The 5,562-nt window shown below is 35.7% G+C and overlaps 1 long non-coding RNA gene across 1 annotated transcript; it reads left to right on the forward strand.

Annotated features, from left to right (window-relative positions):
• Window positions 1-2,041: 2,041 nt before the first annotated feature.
• Window positions 2,042-2,786, forward strand: LOC148781650 (uncharacterized). Its single transcript, XR_016057816.1, has 2 exons — window positions 2,042-2,182; window positions 2,267-2,786. It is a non-coding gene; the product is annotated as an uncharacterized LOC148781650 (long non-coding RNA).
• Window positions 2,787-5,562: the final 2,776 nt, after the last annotated feature.

Genomic DNA, 5,562 nt, shown 5'->3' on the forward strand with positions numbered 1-5,562 from the left:
TGCATCCCCATAAGCTCTTACCTTGGCAACACATTAGTCAAGTCAAAGTATAGCTTGAACTTCTGTAATTAAACTGGTTTTGTCAACATATCTGTAGCATTCTTTCTAGTATTAATCTTCTGTAATAAGATATCCTCTTCAACTATGATTTCACAGATAAAATGGTATCTATCAATATGCTTCGTCCTTGCATGATATACTTGGTTCTTCACCAAATATATTGCACTCTGACTATCACAATAAATAATAGTCCCGTCTTATTGTAAGCTCAAATTGCATGATGCTAGGAGCATACACTTGACAAGTGAGTCCCGTGCGTGCATGTGTACAGATATGCAGCCTTGATGCTAGGTGCATACACTTGTCAACTGACGTAATCCTTATGTTAATTGGCAGGTAGTAGTGGACAAGGCTTGTGCACAGCATGGTGTGCAGTTGCATAACTTATACACCACTGTTTGGCATGACTTGACTGTTGTCTGACCGTGGGATTAATGCACTTGGGTTGGGCAGCCACCATGTTTGAAATTCAAATTCAAACAAGCCAAGAGATGGGGGAAGTTGATATAATGGCCAGTGCATGGTCAAAACGGCCAGGACGTGGGCTATAGGAATACAAGTGATGATTAATGTGTAACTACTTTGGACGTGGGCAGCCTGGCCACTTGCCAGGCGCCCATGACTAGGATTTATGCTATGGCTGGCCACGACATGTACCAATTTTGAATTTGTAAACTGGTTATAGCAAGGAGTTATATAAGCCCCTAGCCCACACCCTATGAGGGTACCTATGGGAGTATACATTGTAAGTATACAATTTAATAAAGTGGGCTATGGCCCTTGAACCCATTTCTCTTGTGCTAGTGCGAATTGTCTGCATAAGTCATTTTACTTGGTATGCTTTGGATAGACTGAACCTAACCCTTAGCAAATTGGTTAGGTGTTAAGGATGCACGATGCTAGGTTAAAGAATAGGCCCCATGATAGATGGTATTAGAGCAAACCTAGGGCGTGGTGGAAACAATGAAATTGGCCACATACTTAGGATCGTGTAGACCACCTCGAGAACTAGTAGAAGCTAGTTGCATTACAGTGAATGCGCGAAGCTCATGTCAAGATCCAAGAGGAGCACTTGGAAGACATCCGTAGGAAATAACATTGGTCGTGATGGCATCAATGGACCTAGTCATGAAATCTAGGCATGGTGATGGCATCAGATACTAATCATGCAGGCAACAAGTGGGATGTGGTGGCGAGGGAGCTGACCACTCACTTAGGTGCGTGGTAGCTATACGATGACCAACCAATTGTGCTTTCGCTATTGGGACATTCACATAGCGGAGGGAGATGAATAGAAAACTGCATGTATAACCCGTTATGCGTCTTTTGAGTTCCTTGTAATGTCGTTTGGTCTAACTAATGCTCCGATAACGTTTTGTCACTTAATGAACAAGTATATCCACGTGTTTGTCATGGTATACTTAAATGACATCATCGTGTATAGCCAGACTTTAAATGATCATGTTAATCATCTAATGTTGGTGTTCGAGAAGCTAAGGTCAAATCAATTATATGTAAAACTACAAAAATACATCTTTGCCCGGGAGGAGGAGATCATGTTCCTTGGATACAAAGTAGGCAGAGAGGGCAAATCGAAATGGATGATTAAAGGTGCTAGCCAACCTAAGGGCATCCACGAGCTACGCTCCTTCTTGGGGCTAGCTAACAACTACCAATAGTAGAAATTAGACACTTATGGTACAAGATATCATTTCTACAACATTCCACTGAAATAAAAAGTAAAATTTTCTGCCTAAAACAAACCATACCCTTTTGAAATCGATCTTGGCAAACAGTATACAACGCATTTTCTTTTACTGTTAGGTAATGGCATTTAGGACCCCAAGAATTTATTCTCTTATGTACTTCACGGGTCACACAGTCACGGCCATAACTTTTGGCCTCTCATTCCACCCTACAAAGACAAAGTGACTTGTAAGAGACGCTACTCATCCTCATCCACACTCACTAACATGACCTACTGAGTTTTAATGTTTCTGTCTCTATTTCTCTCTCTAAATAGGTCTCTAATTAATAAATGCATGACCTCCACCTCCTCTCTCTCTAAAATGGTGCACTGAACCACTGTAACATCATTGCCATTGGTCACTCTCTAAAAAAGGTGCATAAACAATCTTTCTCTAAAAAAAGTTACATAAAATTATTGTACCACCTTTGCCACTAATCTCTCTTTTGTTAAACGCAGATATAAACCTAAACAAACCCTAACCCAAGGGAACCAAAAAACGAAATCCCAATCTCTAGCAACATGGGAGCCTAATACCAGCTCTTCTTCATGTGTTTGTCTCTCTTGTCGGCAGCATTTGCCATGGCCTCAGCAACCGGACCTTTAGCTGGAGGGTACAAGCAAGTGCAACCAACGAAAGCCACATTCAAGATCTGAACAAATACACTGTATCCACTTACAATAAATAGAGTGGAGCCATGTTATCTTTCATCTCTGTGGTCAAAGCGAAGGAACAAGTCATAGCAAGGGCGAATTATAAGTTCGAAATCCAGGCCCTTGAAGAACCATTTGTGAGGGTTTACAAGGCCATTGTGTGGGAGAAGCCATGGCTGAAACTCATGAATCTCACTTCCTTTGAACCTGTTCTTGCTTAATTTTAAATCTTCTAAGTAATTAAAGGGTCTTGGATCTCTCTTGGTAGGTTATTTGTAATGTCTTGTTTTTATGAAATAAGGATGCATAACTTTTGATAGTGAAAGTTACATTTTGCTTTCTTTTTTTTCATATTAGTGAAACAATATGTTGGAATCAATGTTTAAAAAGGGGTTGTATACTATGAGACTATTTACCTTTAATATAAGGAGGTCACAATTACTGGCAAAATCAATCGCTTAAAACCATGAACAAGATTACAAGTTTGGACTTAACTTTGGGTCATATGAAAAAAGGAAAAAGTTTATATAATCCATCGATAAAGGTAGTTTTAATGTTGAAAAATCCTTTGATTGATCATCTCGACATCGAGATGTATGAGTATGAAAAATAAAAAGGTTTTAAGTCGCAGAAATAGTGCATTTTACAACATATTATCTATACCGTCCATTTTCAAGATTTTCATATGTTTATAGATCTACTTGATTTTAACCATTTTTGAAATTTAAATTTTAACCAACGAAAGCCACATTCAAGATCTGAGCAAATACACTGGATCCACTTACAATAAATAGAGTGGAGCCATGTTATCTTTCATCTCTGTGGTCAAAGCAAAGGAACAAGTCATAGCAAGGGCGAATTATAAGTTCGAAATCCAAGCCCTTGAAGAACCATTTGTGAGGGTTTACAAGGCCATTGTGTGGGAGAAGCCATGGCTGAAACTCATGAATCTCACTTCCTTTGAACCTGTTCTTGCTTAATTTTAAATCTTCTAAGTAATTAAAGGGTCTTGGATCTCTCTTGGTAGGTTATTTGTAATGTAAGGTTTTTATGAAATAAGGATGCATAACTTTTGATAGTGAAAGTTACATTTTGCTTTCTTTTTTTTCATATTAGTGAAACAATATGTTGGAATCAATGTTTAAAAAGGGGTTGTATACTATGAGACCATTTACCTTTAATATAAGGAGGTCACAATTACTGGCAAAATGAATCGCTTAAAACCATGAACAAGATTACAAGTTTGGACTTAACTTTGGGTCATATGAAAAAAGGAAAAAGTTCATATAATCCATCGATAAAGGTAGTTTTAATGTTGAAAAATCCTTTGATTGATCATCCCGACATCGAGATGTATGACTATGAAAAATAAAAAGGTTTTAAGTCGCAGAAATAGTGCATTTTACAACATATTATCTACACCGTCCATTTTCAAGATTTTCATATGTTTATAGATCTACTTGATTTTAACCATTTTTTAAATTTAAATTTTAACCAACGAAAGCCACATTCAAGATCTGAGCAAATACACTGTATCCACTTACAATAAATAGAGTGGAGCCATGTTATCTTTCATCTCTGTGGTCAAAGCGAAGGAACAAGTCATAGCAAGGGCGAATTATAAGTTCGAAATCCAGGCCCTTGAAGAACCATTTGTGAGGGTTTACAAGGCCATTGTGTGGGAGAAGCCATGGTTGAAACTCATGAATCTCACTTCCTTTGAACCTGTTCTTGCTTAATTTTAAATCTTCTAAGTAATTAAAGGGTCTTGGATCTCTCTTGGTAGGTTATTTGTAATGTCTTGTTTTTATGAAATAAGGATGCATAACTTTTGATAGTGAAAGTTACATTTTGCTTTCTTTTTTTTCATATTAGTGAAACAGTATGTTGGAATCAATGTTTAAAAAGGGGTTGTATACTATGAGACCATTTACCTTTAATATAAGGAGGTCACAATTACTGGCAAAATGAATCGCTTAAAACCATGAACAAGATTACAAGTTTGGACTTAACTTTGGGTCATATGAAAAAAGGAAAAAGTTTATATAATCCATCGATAAAGGTAGTTTTAATGTTGAAAAATCCTTTGATTGATCATCTCGACATCGAGATGTATGACTATGAAAAATAAAAAGGTTTTAAGTCGCAGAAATAGTACATTTTACAACATATTATCTACACCGTCCATTTTCAAGATTTTCATATGTTTATAGATCTACTTGATTTTAACCATTTTTGAAATTTAAATTTTATAATTAGATATAAAGATAGATTTTGAAACAATCCTAATAACATTTTACATCAAAATAATATACCATGATAAAATTTGAAGGGCACCGTACCTCTACACCTACATAGGCATCCGTATGCCAACTGCACCAATGAAAAAATGACCCACTAACCCTCATTGGGCAAGGACCCAATCCCCAACCTGGAAGAACTTAAGACACATAAGTTTATTGATGAACTTGACTTTTATGTACAAACCCTAAAAGTGCTCCCATTGAATTAGTCTAATTTTTTGTTGAATTTTAAGCTATGCTAATTTGATAAAAATTTCAAAGTGAATTCCTTAATTTACGGAATGTATTAGATGCGCTAAATATAACTAACCATAATTTAGAATAGGGTATAGTTGAGACAAAGTAAGGAAATATTTGGTTGTTCTTCTGCTTTAACCTATAGATGCAACGACAAATAAAGTAAAAATAAATTTAAAAACCTAAAAGGAAAGAGGCAAAAAAAAAAAAACATCACACCTGAAAATGTAAAAATAACTAAAATAAAATAAGTTATGCGCAAAAAATCATGATTTATAGACGTTCATTTCTGGTCTTTGTTGCTTTCCTGCCAGCAAAATTTAGCATCCCCCAATATTTTAAAATTTTGAAAATCCACAATTTATTTGAAAATTAAATTTTAAAAATCTAAAATTTGTGAAAACAAATTAGCACCCAACAATTTCAACAATTTTAAATTTTGAAAATCTAAAACCTATTTGAAAATTACATTTTTTATTTTGAGAATCAAAAAAATTTCCCCCCCAAAAATATTGTCCCAATAATTATATTTACCCGAATAATGTCTCCCAACAATTTTGG

Source organism: Amborella trichopoda, chromosome 6 (assembly GCF_054954075.1).
Source record: "Amborella trichopoda isolate Santa Cruz 75 chromosome 6, AtrichopodaSantaCruz75HAP2 v2.0, whole genome shotgun sequence".
NCBI lineage: Eukaryota > Viridiplantae > Streptophyta > Magnoliopsida > Amborellales > Amborellaceae > Amborella > Amborella trichopoda.